This window comes from Phyllobates terribilis, unplaced genomic scaffold (assembly GCF_046119375.1).
Source record: "Phyllobates terribilis strain yellow unplaced genomic scaffold, ASM4611937v1 Scaffold_223__1_contigs__length_3252167, whole genome shotgun sequence".
NCBI lineage: Eukaryota > Metazoa > Chordata > Amphibia > Anura > Dendrobatidae > Phyllobates > Phyllobates terribilis.
Genome location: NW_027362983.1, coordinates 2,922,040 through 2,939,065, shown reverse-complemented (window position 1 = coordinate 2,939,065; position 17,026 = coordinate 2,922,040). Strand labels below are relative to the sequence as shown.

Here is a 17,026-nt window from a genome sequence, read left to right as displayed (position 1 = left end):
AACTCACCTGAGCTAACAGGTATGTGCGCTGGTTACTCTGCTGCGCTTAAAATTTCTTTTTTGGTTTGCTACAATGCCTTTTCTGAAACGTTGTCTCCTTCTGCTGGAACACTGACTTCTTTCATTTAATGCCTGCAGACTATAAAAGAGAACCCAACCCAAAAAGTTTGGTTGATTAGTCTGTGGCATTCTGTTAAACTGTTGCTTATGGCGGTCTCTGTGAGCTTCTCAGCGACATTCAGCCAGCCAGGTATCCTGCCTGCAGTAGATGGAATGTGGCAATGGAACGCTGGCTGCGCGTGTCATAATAGGCTCTGAGCCTTTATATACCTGTGCACAGCAGCAGCCACCTTCAGTCTGCTGCTGGACAGCCAGCAGCAGCAGCAGCAGGAGAGGTATGTAATCAGGAGCCCTCCTGCTAAGGGTAGACAGCTGCTCGTTCCACCCCACCCCCCGCCTTAATTGGTTCTCCTCCCTTCCAACGGTGTTGAGGCGGGTGGGAACAGCAGGGGGTGAAGGTGCTGTGTTTAAAGAGGTGGAGTTATGCAGATCTAAAACGCGTGGATTGCAGCAGCAGCAAGCCGAAAAGTGCAGGCATGTAAGGGATCTAGAGGTTGACAACATGTCTTCTTAACGGGAGTCCAGGAGCTCATCTCCACAAATGGACTTTTCAGGATCCTTGGGTGGCTCCGTAGCTTGAAACCAATTCTGGTTATCGCTTCTCGGCCTTTTGGCTAAGATCAAGTGTAGTATCTGTTCTTATCAGTTTAATATCTGATACGTCCCCTATCTGGGGACCATATATTAAATGGATTTTTAGAACAGGGAGATGGAAAAAGAGCTTGCTCTGTCCACTCCACGCATTGACCTGGTATTGCAGTATCTCCAGGACCGGTGCACCCCTTCTTTAATGCAGTTTCTAAAATCAGAAAGAATTGAATTCAATGTTTTTTGTTCATTTTGCTTGTTTGTCGGATTTTGGGATGGACTCTTTGGCTTTGCTTTTCTTCTCCTCATTGGATTTTTCATGTTCAAAGTTGCAGAAGCCAGATTACAAGCTCATTTTGGTTCAACTTCAGCAACTGTGCATTGCATTGCCATGTAATGTGATGCAATGCTATCTTTCTAGCTCTCCCTTTTTACTTCCTTTTGGATAAACAGACATATTAGGCAAGCATTTTGGAGCTTTCACCTAAATAACTACAGGTGGTGAGATAAGCTGCACAATATAATTGACCTTTCAGTATATTGTTGCACACACACCATCTATTTAGCAAATGCCCTTGTTATCAACAGCAGCCTTTTAAACTCACCTGAGCTAACAGGTATGTGCGCTGGTTACTCTGCTGCGCTTAAAATTTCTTTTTTGGTTTGCTACAATGCCTTTTCTGAAACGTTGTCTCCTTCTGCTGGAACACTGACTTCTTTCATTTAATGCCTGCAGACTATAAAAGAGAACCCAACCCAAAAAGTTTGGTTGATTAGTCTGTGGCATTCTGTTAAACTGTTGCTTATGGCGGTCTCTGTGAGCTTCTCAGCGACATTCAGCCAGCCAGGTATCCTGCCTGCAGTAGATGGAATGTGGCAATGGAACGCTGGCTGCGCGTGTCATAATAGGCTCTGAGCCTTTATATACCTGTGCACAGCAGCAGCCACCTTCAGTCTGCTGCTGGACAGCCAGCAGCAGCAGCAGCAGGAGAGGTATGTAATCAGGAGCCCTCCTGCTAAGGGTAGACAGCTGCTCGTTCCACCCCACCCCCTGCCTTAATTGGTTCTCCTCCCTTCCAACGGTGTTGAGGCGGGTGGGAACAGCAGGGGGTGAAGGTGCTGTGTTTAAAGAGGTGGAGTTATGCAGATCTAAAACGCGTGGATTGCAGCAGCAGCAAGCCGAAAAGTGCAGGCATGTAAGGGATCTAGAGGTTGACAACATGTCTTCTTAACGGGAGTCCAGGAGCTCATCTCCACAAATGGACTTTTCAGGATCCTTGGGTGGCTCCGTAGTTTGAAACCAATTCTGGTTATCGCTTCTCGGCCTTTTGGCTAAGATCAGGTGCAGTGATCTACCAGTTGCTGCCTTGGCCTTGGCTAGGAGGTGCCCAGGGTACCCGGCTCCTTGGCCTGGGGGGATCGCTTTGTCTAACGGCAGGGCTTCACCCTCCTGCTGCTATTGGGGAGTCGGATTAGTCCCTGGGCAACGAGAGGCGATCATCGTGTCACCACACATAGCTGTGGGGGGCAGTTCTTTTGGAGGAAGAAGATGGAGTTGACGAGGAAGAGGAACTGTTTACGGTTCTATGTGAAGACGGAGTTAGAGGATTTTTCGTTGGAGGAGAATCAGATCTTGGATATTCTGTTCAAGTATGGGACGATCATTGAAGAGGACATTTTTTGTATGCAAGAAATCAAGTTTAAAAAGGTATTTGACGTAACACTGAAGTCTGAAGAAAAGTGTATTTGTCTTCTCAAGAATTGGGAAGGAAAAGAAATTGGAGTTAATGCTCTTTTTGCTGGAAGGCCGAAAAAGGTGGTTATCTGTATGGATGACCCCTTTGTAGAGATGGAGGAAGTGATGGAGTTTTTGAAGCCATGGAGTATTTTGGTAAAATTCCAGAAGGACTACTTAAATAAAGTGGGAGTCTGGAATGGGAAGAGAAGTTTCCTAGTTTGGGAAAATGGACAAAATGAACTAAGTTTAGGAAGGATTGTTATAAATGGTAAATGTGGATTCAGTTATGTGGAAAATGGTAAAAGAAGAATTGATAATGGGAAACCTGGATTTTGTTATGAGGAAGGTGGGAAAAAAGAGGAGAAAGGGAAAAAGATATTTGAAGAATCGTTTGAAGATTGTAAAGAGAAAGAAGACAAAGATATACAAGTAGTTGAAAATAAGAAGGAGTTTGTGGGAGAGAAGCAGGAGTTCTCAGGAGTTGGGGACTCTATGTTTTGCAAACTGGAGAGAGTACCTAGAAGTAAAGACGTTAAGGAAAAAAGGAAGGTGGATGATAAGGGAAAAGAGAAAGTAATGCAGGATTGTGTTGATACCAGTGCTGAAGCTGAAGAAGATGAAAAGATTTTGCTGCAAGGTTTTGACTGGAAATTGTTGGACATGTCATGGAGGAAGAAGAAACGTGGAAGAAGAAAAATGTTGAGTTGATGTTTTTGTTGGAAGTTTTTTGTTGTTGATGTAAGGATATGTTATGTTATGTTTTATTTATTAATTATCATTAAATTTTCTTAAAAAAAACAAAAAGTTGAATTCGGATGATGAAGGCGTAGGCGACATTTTTTTGGTTATCCATGCAAATGGAATTTAATTTATGTCGCGTCTTCTGACGCATTCAATTAAAAAAATCTGTTCTTATCAGTTTAATATCTGATACGTCCCCTATCTGGGGACCATATATTAAATGGATTTTTAGAACAGGGAGATGGAAAAAGAGCTTGCTCTGTCCACTCCACGCATTGACCTGGTATTGCAGTATCTCCAGGACCGGTGCACCCCTTCTTTAATGCAGTTTCTAAAATCAGAAAGAATTGAATTCAATGTTTTTTGTTCATTTTGCTTGTTTGTCGGATTTTGGGATGGACTCTTTGGCTTTGCTTTTCTTCTCCTCATTGGATTTTTCATGTTCAAAGTTGCAGAAGCCAGATTACAAGCTCATTTTGGTTCAACTTCAGCAACTGTGCATTGCATTGCCATGTAATGTGATGCAATGCTATCTTTCTAGCTCTCCCTTTTTACTTCCTTTTGGATAAACAGACATATTAGGCAAGCATTTTGGAGCTTTCACCTAAATAACTACAGGTGGTGAGATAAGCTGCACAATATAATTGACCTTTCAGTATATTGTTGCACACACACCATCTATTTAGCAAATGCCCTTGTTATCAACAGCAGCCTTTTAAACTCACCTGAGCTAACAGGTATGTGCGCTGGTTACTCTGCTGCGCTTAAAATTTCTTTTTTGGTTTGCTACAATGCCTTTTCTGAAACGTTGTCTCCTTCTGCTGGAACACTGACTTCTTTCATTTAATGCCTGCAGACTATAAAAGAGAACCCAACCCAAAAAGTTTGGTTGATTAGTCTGTGGCATTCTGTTAAACTGTTGCTTATGGCGGTCTCTGTGAGCTTCTCAGCGACATTCAGCCAGCCAGGTATCCTGCCTGCAGTAGATGGAATGTGGCAATGGAACGCTGGCTGCGCGTGTCATAATAGGCTCTGAGCCTTTATATACCTGTGCACAGCAGCAGCCACCTTCAGTCTGCTGCTGGACAGCCAGCAGCAGCAGCAGCAGGAGAGGTATGTAATCAGGAGCCCTCCTGCTAAGGGTAGACAGCTGCTCGTTCCACCCCACCCCCCGCCTTAATTGGTTCTCCTCCCTTCCAACGGTGTTGAGGCGGGTGGGAACAGCAGGGGGTGAAGGTGCTGTGTTTAAAGAGGTGGAGTTATGCAGATCTAAAACGCGTGGATTGCAGCAGCAGCAAGCCGAAAAGTGCAGGCATGTAAGGGATCTAGAGGTTGACAACATGTCTTCTTAACGGGAGTCCAGGAGCTCATCTCCACAAATGGACTTTTCAGGATCCTTGGGTGGCTCCGTAGTTTGAAACCAATTCTGGTTATCGCTTCTCGGCCTTTTGGCTAAGATCAAGTGTAGTATCTGTTCTTATCAGTTTAATATCTGATACGTCCCCTATCTGGGGACCATATATTAAATGGATTTTTAGAACAGGGAGATGGAAAAAGAGCTTGCTCTGTCCACTCCACGCATTGACCTGGTATTGCAGTATCTCCAGGACCGGTGCACCCCTTCTTTAATGCAGTTTCTAAAATCAGAAAGAATTGAATTCAATGTTTTTTGTTCATTTTGCTTGTTTGTCGGATTTTGGGATGGACTCTTTGGCTTTGCTTTTCTTCTCCTCATTGGATTTTTCATGTTCAAAGTTGCAGAAGCCAGATTACAAGCTCATTTTGGTTCAACTTCAGCAACTGTGCATTGCATTGCCATGTAATGTGATGCAATGCTATCTTTCTAGCTCTCCCTTTTTACTTCCTTTTGGATAAACAGACATATTAGGCAAGCATTTTGGAGCTTTCACCTAAATAACTACAGGTGGTGAGATAAGCTGCACAATATAATTGACCTTTCAGTATATTGTTGCACACACACCATCTATTTAGCAAATGCCCTTGTTATCAACAGCAGCCTTTTAAACTCACCTGAGCTAACAGGTATGTGCGCTGGTTACTCTGCTGCGCTTAAAATTTCTTTTTTGGTTTGCTACAATGCCTTTTCTGAAACGTTGTCTCCTTCTGCTGGAACACTGACTTCCTTCATTTAATGCCTGCAGACTATAAAAGAGAACCCAACCCAAAAAGTTTGGTTGATTAGTCTGTGGCATTCTGTTAAACTGTTGCTTATGGCGGTCTCTGTGAGCTTCTCAGCGACATTCAGCCAGCCAGGTATCCTGCCTGCAGTAGATGGAATGTGGCAATGGAACGCTGGCTGCGCGTGTCATAATAGGCTCTGAGCCTTTATATACCTGTGCACAGCAGCAGCCACCTTCAGTCTGCTGCTGGACAGCCAGCAGCAGCAGCAGCAGGAGAGGTATGTAATCAGGAGCCCTCCTGCTAAGGGTAGACAGCTGCTCGTTCCACCCCACCCCCCGCCTTAATTGGTTCTCCTCCCTTCCAACGGTGTTGAGGCGGGTGGGAACAGCAGGGGGTGAAGGTGCTGTGTTTAAAGAGGTGGAGTTATGCAGATCTAAAACGCGTGGATTGCAGCAGCAGCAAGCCGAAAAGTGCAGGCATGTAAGGGATCTAGAGGTTGACAACATGTCTTCTTAACGGGAGTCCAGGAGCTCATCTCCACAAATGGACTTTTCAGGATCCTTGGGTGGCTCCGTAGTTTGAAACCAATTCTGGTTATCGCTTCTCGGCCTTTTGGCTAAGATCAAGTGTAGTATCTGTTCTTATCAGTTTAATATCTGATACGTCCCCTATCTGGGGACCATATATTAAATGGATTTTTAGAACAGGGAGATGGAAAAAGAGCTTGCTCTGTCCACTCCACGCATTGACCTGGTATTGCAGTATCTCCAGGACCGGTGCACCCCTTCTTTAATGCAGTTTCTAAAATCAGAAAGAATTGAATTCAATGTTTTTTGTTCATTTTGCTTGTTTGTCGGATTTTGGGATGGACTCTTTGGCTTTGCTTTTCTTCTCCTCATTGGATTTTTCATGTTCAAAGTTGCAGAAGCCAGATTACAAGCTCATTTTGGTTCAACTTCAGCAACTGTGCATTGCATTGCCATGTAATGTGATGCAATGCTATCTTTCTAGCTCTCCCTTTTTACTTCCTTTTGGATAAACAGACATATTAGGCAAGCATTTTGGAGCTTTCACCTAAATAACTACAGGTGGTGAGATAAGCTGCACAATATAATTGACCTTTCAGTATATTGTTGCACACACACCATCTATTTAGCAAATGCCCTTGTTATCAACAGCAGCCTTTTAAACTCACCTGAGCTAACAGGTATGTGCGCTGGTTACTCTGCTGCGCTTAAAATTTCTTTTTTGGTTTGCTACAATGCCTTTTCTGAAACGTTGTCTCCTTCTGCTAGAACACTGACTTCTTTCATTTAATGCCTGCAGACTATAAAAGAGAACCCAACCCAAAAAGTTTGGTTGATTAGTCTGTGGCATTCTGTTAAACTGTTGCTTATGGCGGTCTCTGTGAGCTTCTCAGCGACATTCAGCCAGCCAGGTATCCTGCCTGCAGTAGATGGAATGTGGCAATGGAACGCTGGCTGCGCGTGTCATAATAGGCTCTGAGCCTTTATATACCTGTGCACAGCAGCAGCCACCTTCAGTCTGCTGCTGGACAGCCAGCAGCAGCAGCAGCAGGAGAGGTATGTAATCAGGAGCCCTCCTGCTAAGGGTAGACAGCTGCTCGTTCCACCCCACCCCCCGCCTTAATTGGTTCTCCTCCCTTCCAACGGTGTTGAGGCGGGTGGGAACAGCAGGGGGTGAAGGTGCTGTGTTTAAAGAGGTGGAGTTATGCAGATCTAAAACGCGTGGATTGCAGCAGCAGCAAGCCGAAAAGTGCAGGCATGTAAGGGATCTAGAGGTTGACAACATGTCTTCTTAACGGGAGTCCAGGAGCTCATCTCCACAAATGGACTTTTCAGGATCCTTGGGTGGCTCCGTAGTTTGAAACCAATTCTGGTTATCGCTTCTCGGCCTTTTGGCTAAGATCAAGTGTAGTATCTGTTCTTATCAGTTTAATATCTGATACGTCCCCTATCTGGGGACCATATATTAAATGGATTTTTAGAACAGGGAGATGGAAAAAGAGCTTGCTCTGTCCACTCCACGCATTGACCTGGTATTGCAGTATCTCCAGGACCGGTGCACCCCTTCTTTAATGCAGTTTCTAAAATCAGAAAGAATTGAATTCAATGTTTTTTGTTCATTTTGCTTGTTTGTCGGATTTTGGGATGGACTCTTTGGCTTTGCTTTTCTTCTACTCATTGGATTTTTCATGTTCAAAGTTGCAGAAGCCAGATTACAAGCTCATTTTGGTTCAACTTCAGCAACTGTGCATTGCATTGCCATGTAATGTGATGCAATGCTATCTTTCTAGCTCTCCCTTTTTACTTCCTTTTGGATAAACAGACATATTAGGCAAGCATTTTGGAGCTTTCACCTAAATAACTACAGGTGGTGAGATAAGCTGCACAATATAATTGACCTTTCAGTATATTGTTGCACACACACCATCTATTTAGCAAATGCCCTTGTTATCAACAGCAGCCTTTTAAACTCACCTGAGCTAACAGGTATGTGCGCTGGTTACTCTGCTGCGCTTAAAATTTCTTTTTTGGTTTGCTACAATGCCTTTTCTGAAACGTTGTCTCCTTCTGCTGGAACACTGACTTCTTTCATTTAATGCCTGCAGACTATAAAAGAGAACCCAACCCAAAAAGTTTGGTTGATTAGTCTGTGGCATTCTGTTAAACTGTTGCTTATGGCGGTCTCTGTGAGCTTCTCAGCGACATTCAGCCAGCCAGGTATCCTGCCTGCAGTAGATGGAATGTGGCAATGGAACGCTGGCTGCGCATGTCATAATAGGCTCTGAGCCTTTATATACCTGTGCACAGCAGCAGCCACCTTCAGTCTGCTGCTGGACAGCCAGCAGCAGCAGCAGCAGGAGAGGTATGTAATCAGGAGCCCTCCTGCTAAGGGTAGACAGCTGCTCGTTCCACCCCACCCCCCGCCTTAATTGGTTCTCCTCCCTTCCAACAGTGTTGAGGCGGGTGGGAACAGCAGGGGGTGAAGGTGCTGTGTTTAAAGAGGTGGAGTTATGCAGATCTAAAACGCGTGGATTGCAGCAGCAGCAAGCCGAAAAGTGCAGGCATGTAAGGGATCTAGAGGTTGACAACATGTCTTCTTAACGGGAGTCCAGGAGCTCATCTCCACAAATGGACTTTTCAGGATCCTTGGGTGGCTCCGTAGTTTGAAACCAATTCTGGTTATCGCTTCTCGGCCTTTTGGCTAAGATCAAGTGTAGTATCTGTTCTTATCAGTTTAATATCTGATACGTCCCCTATCTGGGGACCATATATTAAATGGATTTTTAGAACAGGGAGATGGAAAAAGAGCTTGCTCTGTCCACTCCACGCATTGACCTGGTATTGCAGTATCTCCAGGACCGGTGCACCCCTTCTTTAATGCAGTTTCTAAAATCAGAAAGAATTGAATTCAATGTTTTTTGTTCATTTTGCTTGTTTGTCGGATTTTGGGATGGACTCTTTGGCTTTGCTTTTCTTCTCCTCATTGGATTTTTCATGTTCAAAGTTGCAGAAGCCAGATTACAAGCTCATTTTGGTTCAACTTCAGCAACTGTGCATTGCATTGCCATGTAATGTGATGCAATGCTATCTTTCTAGCTCTCCCTTTTTACTTCCTTTTGGATAAACAGACATATTAGGCAAGCATTTTGGAGCTTTCACCTAAATAACTACAGGTGGTGAGATAAGCTGCACAATATAATTGACCTTTCAGTATATTGTTGCACACACACCATCTATTTAGCAAATGCCCTTGTTATCAACAGCAGCCTTTTAAACTCACCTGAGCTAACAGGTATGTGCGCTGGTTACTCTGCTGCGCTTAAAATTTCTTTTTTGGTTTGCTACAATGCCTTTTCTGAAACGTTGTCTCCTTCTGCTGGAACACTGACTTCTTTCATTTAATGCCTGCAGACTATAAAAGAGAACCCAACCCAAAAAGTTTGGTTGATTAGTCTGTGGCATTCTGTTAAACTGTTGCTTATGGCGGTCTCTGTGAGCTTCTCAGCGACATTCAGCCAGCCAGGTATCCTGCCTGCAGTAGATGGAATGTGGCAATGGAACGCTGGCTGCGCGTGTCATAATAGGCTCTGAGCCTTTATATACCTGTGCACAGCAGCAGCCACCTTCAGTCTGCTGCTGGACAGCCAGCAGCAGCAGCAGCAGGAGAGGTATGTAATCAGGAGCCCTCCTGCTAAGGGTAGACAGCTGCTCGTTCCACCCCACCCCCCGCCTTAATTGGTTCTCCTCCCTTCCAACGGTGTTGAGGCGGGTGGGAACAGCAGGGGGTGAAGGTGCTGTGTTTAAAGAGGTGGAGTTATGCAGATCTAAAACGCGTGGATTGCAGCAGCAGCAAGCCGAAAAGTGCAGGCATGTAAGGGATCTAGAGGTTGACAACATGTCTTCTTAACGGGAGTCCAGGAGCTCATCTCCACAAATGGACTTTTCAGGATCCTTGGGTGGCTCCGTAGTTTGAAACCAATTCTGGTTATCGCTTCTCGGCCTTTTGGCTAAGATCAAGTGTAGTATCTGTTCTTATCAGTTTAATATCTGATACGTCCCCTATCTGGGGACCATATATTAAATGGATTTTTAGAACAGGGAGATGGAAAAAGAGCTTGCTCTGTCCACTCCACGCATTGACCTGGTATTGCAGTATCTCCAGGACCGGTGCACCCCTTCTTTAATGCAGTTTCTAAAATCAGAAAGAATTGAATTCAATGTTTTTTGTTCATTTTGCTTGTTTGTCGGATTTTGGGATGGACTCTTTGGCTTTGCTTTTCTTCTCCTCATTGGATTTTTCATGTTCAAAGTTGCAGAAGCCAGATTACAAGATCATTTTGGTTCAACTTCAGCAACTGTGCATTGCATTGCCATGTAATGTGATGCAATGCTATCTTTCTAGCTCTCCCTTTTTACTTCCTTTTGGATAAACAGACATATTAGGCAAGCATTTTGGAGCTTTCACCTAAATAACTACAGGTGGTGAGATAAGCTGCACAATATAATTGACCTTTCAGTATATTGTTGCACACACACCATCTATTTAGCAAATGCCCTTGTTATCAACAGCAGCCTTTTAAACTCACCTGAGCTAACAGGTATGTGCGCTGGTTACTCTGCTGCGCTTAAAATTTCTTTTTTGGTTTGCTACAATGCCTTTTCTGAAACGTTGTCTCCTTCTGCTGGAACACTGACTTCTTTCATTTAATGCCTGCAGACTATAAAAGAGAACCCAACCCAAAAAGTTTGGTTGATTAGTCTGTGGCATTCTGTTAAACTGTTGCTTATGGCGGTCTCTGTGAGCTTCTCAGCGACATTCAGCCAGCCAGGTATCCTGCCTGCAGTAGATGGAATGTGGCAATGGAACGCTGGCTGCGCGTGTCATAATAGGCTCTGAGCCTTTATATACCTGTGCACAGCAGCAGCCACCTTCAGTCTGCTGCTGGACAGCCAGCAGCAGCAGCAGCAGGAGAGGTATGTAATCAGGAGCCCTCCTGCTAAGGGTAGACAGCTGCTCGTTCCACCCCACCCCCCGCCTTAATTGGTTCTCCTCCCTTCCAACGGTGTTGAGGCGGGTGGGAACAGCAGGGGGTGAAGGTGCTGTGTTTAAAGAGGTGGAGTTATGCAGATCTAAAACGCGTGGATTGCAGCAGCAGCAAGCCGAAAAGTGCAGGCATGTAAGGGATCTAGAGGTTGACAACATGTCTTCTTAACGGGAGTCCAGGAGCTCATCTCCACAAATGGACTTTTCAGGATCCTTGGGTGGCTCCGTAGTTTGAAACCAATTCTGGTTATCGCTTCTCGGCCTTTTGGCTAAGATCAAGTGTAGTATCTGTTCTTATCAGTTTAATATCTGATACGTCCCCTATCTGGGGACCATATATTAAATGGATTTTTAGAACAGGGAGATGGAAAAAGAGCTTGCTCTGTCCACTCCACGCATTGACCTGGTATTGCAGTATCTCCAGGACCGGTGCACCCCTTCTTTAATGCAGTTTCTAAAATCAGAAAGAATTGAATTCAATGTTTTTTGTTCATTTTGCTTGTTTGTTGGATTTTGGGATGGACTCTTTGGCTTTGCTTTTCTTCTCCTCATTGGATTTTTCATGTTCAAAGTTGCAGAAGCCAGATTACAAGCTCATTTTGGTTCAACTTCAGCAACTGTGCATTGCATTGCCATGTAATGTGATGCAATGCTATCTTTCTAGCTCTCCCTTTTTACTTCCTTTTGGATAAACAGACATATTAGGCAAGCATTTTGGAGCTTTCACCTAAATAACTACAGGTGGTGAGATAAGCTGCACAATATAATTGACCTTTCAGTATATTGTTGCACACACACCATCTATTTAGCAAATGCCCTTGTTATCAACAGCAGCCTTTTAAACTCACCTGAGCTAACAGGTATGTGCGCTGGTTACTCTGCTGCGCTTAAAATTTCTTTTTTGGTTTGCTACAATGCCTTTTCTGAAACGTTGTCTCCTTCTGCTGGAACACTGACTTCTTTCATTTAATGCCTGCAGACTATAAAAGAGAACCCAACCCAAAAAGTTTGGTTGATTAGTCTGTGGCATTCTGTTAAACTGTTGCTTATGGCGGTCTCTGTGAGCTTCTCAGCGACATTCAGCCAGCCAGGTATCCTGCCTGCAGTAGATGGAATGTGGCAATGGAACGCTGGCTGCGCGTGTCATAATAGGCTCTGAGCCTTTATATACCTGTGCACAGCAGCAGCCACCTTCAGTCTGCTGCTGGACAGCCAGCAGCAGCAGCAGCAGGAGAGGTATGTAATCAGGAGCCCTCCTGCTAAGGGTAGACAGCTGCTCGTTCCACCCCACCCCCCGCCTTAATTGGTTCTCCTCCCTTCCAACGGTGTTGAGGCGGGTGGGAACAGCAGGGGGTGAAGGTGCTGTGTTTAAAGAGGTGGAGTTATGCAGATCTAAAACGCGTGGATTGCAGCAGCAGCAAGCCGAAAAGTGCAGGCATGTAAGGGATCTAGAGGTTGACAACATGTCTTCTTAACGGGAGTCCAGGAGCTCATCTCCACAAATGGACTTTTCAGGATCCTTGGGTGGCTCCGTAGTTTGAAACCAATTCTGGTTATCGCTTCTCGGCCTTTTGGCTAAGATCAAGTGTAGTATCTGTTCTGGACGGTCCGGAGGACGAGGACGAGGACTAAACCCCTCCTCCCCCTCTCCCCTTATGTGTCTTGTCTTTCAATAAAGCTTCGGGCCTGTGATTTTCCCCTCCCCATCCCCTTTTTCCCAATCCCCATCCCTTATCACGGTTCGTCGTACTGTATTGATTGACATGCTTTTCTTTCAGATTAAGTGTTTTGTGTAGCATAGGGGTGTGATGTGTCTAGTTAGTGCGTCGTATCCTCATGCTATGTAAATATGATGTAGAATTCTGTGTGTACTGGGCTGCGGCACTGTACACTGTCTGTTAACTTATTTTTTGTGCTAATAAAAGATATATTCAATCAAAAAAATCTGTTCTTATCAGTTTAATATCTGATACGTCCCCTATCTGGGGACCATATATTAAATGGATTTTTAGAACAGGGAGATGGAAAAAGAGCTTGCTCTGTCCACTCCACGCATTGACCTGGTATTGCAGTATCTCCAGGACCGGTGCACCCCTTCTTTAATGCAGTTTCTAAAATCAGAAAGAATTGAATTCAATGTTTTTTGTTCATTTTGCTTGTTTGTCGGATTTTGGGATGGACTCTTTGGCTTTGCTTTTCTTCTCCTCATTGGATTTTTCATGTTCAAAGTTGCAGAAGCCAGATTACAAGCTCATTTTGGTTCAACTTCAGCAACTGTGCATTGCATTGCCATGTAATGTGATGCAATGCTATCTTTCTAGCTCTCCCTTTTTACTTCCTTTTGGATAAACAGACATATTAGGCAAGCATTTTGGAGCTTTCACCTAAATAACTACAGGTGGTGAGATAAGCTGCACAATATAATTGACCTTTCAGTATATTGTTGCACACACACCATCTATTTAGCAAATGCCCTTGTTATCAACAGCAGCCTTTTAAACTCACCTGAGCTAACAGGTATGTGCGCTGGTTACTCTGCTGCGCTTAAAATTTCTTTTTTGGTTTGCTACAATGCCTTTTCTGAAACGTTGTCTCCTTCTGCTGGAACACTGACTTCTTTCATTTAATGCCTGCAGACTATAAAAGAGAACCCAACCCAAAAAGTTTGGTTGATTAGTCTGTGGCATTCTGTTAAACTGTTGCTTATGGCGGTCTCTGTGAGCTTCTCAGCGACATTCAGCCAGCCAGGTATCCTGCCTGCAGTAGATGGAATGTGGCAATGGAACGCTGGCTGCGCGTGTCATAATAGGCTCTGAGCCTTTATATACCTGTGCACAGCAGCAGCCACCTTCAGTCTGCTGCTGGACAGCCAGCAGCAGCAGCAGCAGGAGAGGTATGTAATCAGGAGCCCTCCTGCTAAGGGTAGACAGCTGCTCGTTCCACCCCACCCCCCGCCTTAATTGGTTCTCCTCCCTTCCAACGGTGTTGAGGCGGGTGGGAACAGCAGGGGGTGAAGGTGCTGTGTTTAAAGAGGTGGAGTTATGCAGATCTAAAACGCGTGGATTGCAGCAGCAGCAAGCCGAAAAGTGCAGGCATGTAAGGGATCTAGAGGTTGACAACATGTCTTCTTAACGGGAGTCCAGGAGCTCATCTCCACAAATGGACTTTTCAGGATCCTTGGGTGGCTCCGTAGTTTGAAACCAATTCTGGTTATCGCTTCTCGGCCTTTTGGCTAAGATCAAGTGTAGTATCTGTTCTTATCAGTTTAATATCTGATACGTCCCCTATCTGGGGACCATATATTAAATGGATTTTTAGAACAGGGAGATGGAAAAAGAGCTTGCTCTGTCCACTCCACGCATTGACCTGGTATTGCAGTATCTCCAGGACCGGTGCACCCCTTCTTTAATGCAGTTTCTAAAATCAGAAAGAATTGAATTCAATGTTTTTTGTTCATTTTGCTTGTTTGTCGGATTTTGGGATGGACTCTTTGGCTTTGCTTTTCTTCTCCTCATTGGATTTTTCATGTTCAAAGTTGCAGAAGCCAGATTACAAGCTCATTTTGGTTCAACTTCAGCAACTGTGCATTGCATTGCCATGTAATGTGATGCAATGCTATCTTTCTAGCTCTCCCTTTTTACTTCCTTTTGGATAAACAGACATATTAGGCAAGCATTTTGGAGCTTTCACCTAAATAACTACAGGTGGTGAGATAAGCTGCACAATATAATTGACCTTTCAGTATATTGTTGCACACACACCATCTATTTAGCAAATGCCCTTGTTATCAACAGCAGCCTTTTAAACTCACCTGAGCTAACAGGTATGTGCGCTGGTTACTCTGCTGCGCTTAAAATTTCTTTTTTGGTTTGCTACAATGCCTTTTCTGAAACGTTGTCTCCTTCTGCTGGAACACTGACTTCTTTCATTTAATGCCTGCAGACTATAAAAGAGAACCCAACCCAAAAAGTTTGGTTGATTAGTCTGTGGCATTCTGTTAAACTGTTGCTTATGGCGGTCTCTGTGAGCTTCTCAGCGACATTCAGCCAGCCAGGTATCCTGCCTGCAGTAGATGGAATGTGGCAATGGAACGCTGGCTGCGCGTGTCATAATAGGCTCTGAGCCTTTATATACCTGTGCACAGCAGCAGCCACCTTCAGTCTGCTGCTGGACAGCCAGCAGCAGCAGCAGCAGGAGAGGTATGTAATCAGGAGCCCTCCTGCTAAGGGTAGACAGCTGCTCGTTCCACCCCACCCCCCGCCTTAATTGGTTTTCCTCCCTTCCAACGGTGTTGAGGCGGGTGGGAACAGCAGGGGGTGAAGATGCTGTGTTTAAAGAGGTGGAGTTATGCATATCTAAAACGCGTGGATTGCAGCAGCAGCAAGCCGAAAAGTGCAGGCATGTAAGGGATCTAGAGGTTGACAACATGTCTTCTTAACGGGAGTCCAGGAGCTCATCTCCACAAATGGACTTTTCAGGATCCTTGGGTGGCTCCGTAGTTTGAAACCAATTCTGGTTATCGCTTCTCGGCCTTTTGGCTAAGATCAAGTGTAGTATCTGTTCTTATCAGTTTAATATCTGATACGTCCCCTATCTGGGGACCATATATTAAATGGATTTTTAGAACAGGGAGATGGAAAAAGAGCTTGCTCTGTCCACTCCACGCATTGACCTGGTATTGCAGTATCTCCAGGACCGGTGCACCCCTTCTTTAATGCAGTTTCTAAAATCAGAAAGAATTGAATTCAATGTTTTTTGTTCATTTTGCTTGTTTGTCGGATTTTGGGATGGACTCTTTGGCTTTGCTTTTCTTCTCCTCATTGGATTTTTCATGTTCAAAGTTGCAGAAGCCAGATTACAAGCTCATTTTGGTTCAACTTCAGCAACTGTGCATTGCATTGCCATGTAATGTGATGCAATGCTATCTTTCTAGCTCTCCCTTTTTACTTCCTTTTGGATAAACAGACATATTAGGCAAGCATTTTGGAGCTTTCACCTAAATAACTACAGGTGGTGAGATAAGCTGCACAATATAATTGACCTTTCAGTATATTGTTGCACACACACCATCTATTTAGCAAATGCCCTTGTTATCAACAGCAGCCTTTTAAACTCACCTGAGCTAACAGGTATGTGCGCTGGTTACTCTGCTGCGCTTAAAATTTCTTTTTTGGTTTGCTACAATGCCTTTTCTGAAACGTTGTCTCCTTCTGCTGGAACACTGACTTCTTTCATTTAATGCCTGCAGACTATAAAAGAGAACCCAACCCAAAAAGTTTGGTTGATTAGTCTGTGGCATTCTGTTAAACTGTTGCTTATGGCGGTCTCTGTGAGCTTCTCAGCGACATTCAGCCAGCCAGGTATCCTGCCTGCAGTAGATGGAATGTGGCAATGGAACGCTGGCTGCGCGTGTCATAATAGGCTCTGAGCCTTTATATACCTGTGCACAGCAGCAGCCACCTTCAGTCTGCTGCTGGACAGCCAGCAGCAGCAGCAGCAGGAGAGGTATGTAATCAGGAGCCCTCCTGCTAAGGGTAGACAGCTGCTCGTTCCACCCCACCCCCCGCCTTAATTGGTTCTCCTCCCTTCCAACGGTGTTGAGGCGGGTGGGAACAGCAGGGGGTGAAGGTGCTGTGTTTAAAGAGGTGGAGTTATGCAGATCTAAAACGCGTGGATTTCAGCAGCAGCAAGCCGAAAAGTGCAGGCATGTAAGGGATCTAGAGGTTGACAACATGTCTTCTTAACGGGAGTCCAGGAGCTCATCTCCACAAATGGACTTTTCAGGATCCTTGGGTGGCTCCGTAGTTTGAAACCAATTCTGGTTATCGCTTCTCGGCCTTTTGGCTAAGATCAAATGTAGTATCTGTTCTTATCAGTTTAATATCTGATACGTCCCCTATCTGGGGACCATATATTAAATGGATTTTTAGAACAGGGAGATGGAAAAAGAGCTTGCTCTGTCCACTCCACGCATTGACCTGGTATTGCAGTATCTCCAGGACCGGTGCACCCCTTCTTTAATGCAGTTTCTAAAATCAGAAAGAATTGAATTCATTGTTTTTTGTTCATTTTGCTTGTTTGTCGGATTTTGGGATGGACTCTTTGGCTTTGCTTTTCTTCTCCTCA

The 17,026-nt window shown here is 44.6% G+C and overlaps 12 non-coding genes and 1 pseudogene across 12 annotated transcripts; all 13 read left to right on the top strand.

Annotated features, from left to right (window-relative positions):
* Nucleotides 1-714: 714 nt before the first annotated feature.
* On the top strand, nt 715-905 carry LOC141214692 (U2 spliceosomal RNA). Its single transcript, XR_012283890.1, has one exon. It is a non-coding gene; the product is annotated as a U2 spliceosomal RNA (small nuclear RNA).
* A 2,412-nt stretch (nt 906-3,317) lies between these two features.
* LOC141214913 (U2 spliceosomal RNA) lies at nt 3,318-3,504 on the top strand. The gene has a single exon (XR_012284102.1). It is a non-coding gene; the product is annotated as a U2 spliceosomal RNA (small nuclear RNA).
* A 1,115-nt stretch (nt 3,505-4,619) lies between these two features.
* LOC141214691 (U2 spliceosomal RNA) lies at nt 4,620-4,810 on the top strand. Its single transcript, XR_012283889.1, has one exon. It is a non-coding gene; the product is annotated as a U2 spliceosomal RNA (small nuclear RNA).
* A 1,115-nt stretch (nt 4,811-5,925) lies between these two features.
* Nucleotides 5,926-6,116, top strand: LOC141214690 (U2 spliceosomal RNA). The gene has a single exon (XR_012283888.1). It is a non-coding gene; the product is annotated as a U2 spliceosomal RNA (small nuclear RNA).
* Nucleotides 6,117-7,231: 1,115 nt separating this feature from the next.
* Nucleotides 7,232-7,422, top strand: LOC141214689 (U2 spliceosomal RNA). The gene has a single exon (XR_012283887.1). It is a non-coding gene; the product is annotated as a U2 spliceosomal RNA (small nuclear RNA).
* A 1,115-nt stretch (nt 7,423-8,537) lies between these two features.
* LOC141214688 (U2 spliceosomal RNA) lies at nt 8,538-8,728 on the top strand. The gene has a single exon (XR_012283886.1). It is a non-coding gene; the product is annotated as a U2 spliceosomal RNA (small nuclear RNA).
* A 1,115-nt stretch (nt 8,729-9,843) lies between these two features.
* On the top strand, nt 9,844-10,034 carry LOC141214686 (U2 spliceosomal RNA). Its single transcript, XR_012283884.1, has one exon. It is a non-coding gene; the product is annotated as a U2 spliceosomal RNA (small nuclear RNA).
* A 1,115-nt stretch (nt 10,035-11,149) lies between these two features.
* On the top strand, nt 11,150-11,340 carry LOC141214685 (U2 spliceosomal RNA). Its single transcript, XR_012283883.1, has one exon. It is a non-coding gene; the product is annotated as a U2 spliceosomal RNA (small nuclear RNA).
* A 1,115-nt stretch (nt 11,341-12,455) lies between these two features.
* On the top strand, nt 12,456-12,539 carry LOC141214995 (U2 spliceosomal RNA; annotated as a pseudogene).
* Nucleotides 12,540-12,803: 264 nt separating this feature from the next.
* On the top strand, nt 12,804-12,997 carry LOC141214918 (U2 spliceosomal RNA). Its single transcript, XR_012284107.1, has one exon. It is a non-coding gene; the product is annotated as a U2 spliceosomal RNA (small nuclear RNA).
* Nucleotides 12,998-14,112: 1,115 nt separating this feature from the next.
* LOC141214684 (U2 spliceosomal RNA) lies at nt 14,113-14,303 on the top strand. The gene has a single exon (XR_012283882.1). It is a non-coding gene; the product is annotated as a U2 spliceosomal RNA (small nuclear RNA).
* A 1,115-nt stretch (nt 14,304-15,418) lies between these two features.
* On the top strand, nt 15,419-15,609 carry LOC141214683 (U2 spliceosomal RNA). Its single transcript, XR_012283881.1, has one exon. It is a non-coding gene; the product is annotated as a U2 spliceosomal RNA (small nuclear RNA).
* Nucleotides 15,610-16,724: 1,115 nt separating this feature from the next.
* On the top strand, nt 16,725-16,915 carry LOC141214876 (U2 spliceosomal RNA). Its single transcript, XR_012284067.1, has one exon. It is a non-coding gene; the product is annotated as a U2 spliceosomal RNA (small nuclear RNA).
* The last annotated feature ends 111 nt before the right edge of the window (nt 16,916-17,026 follow it).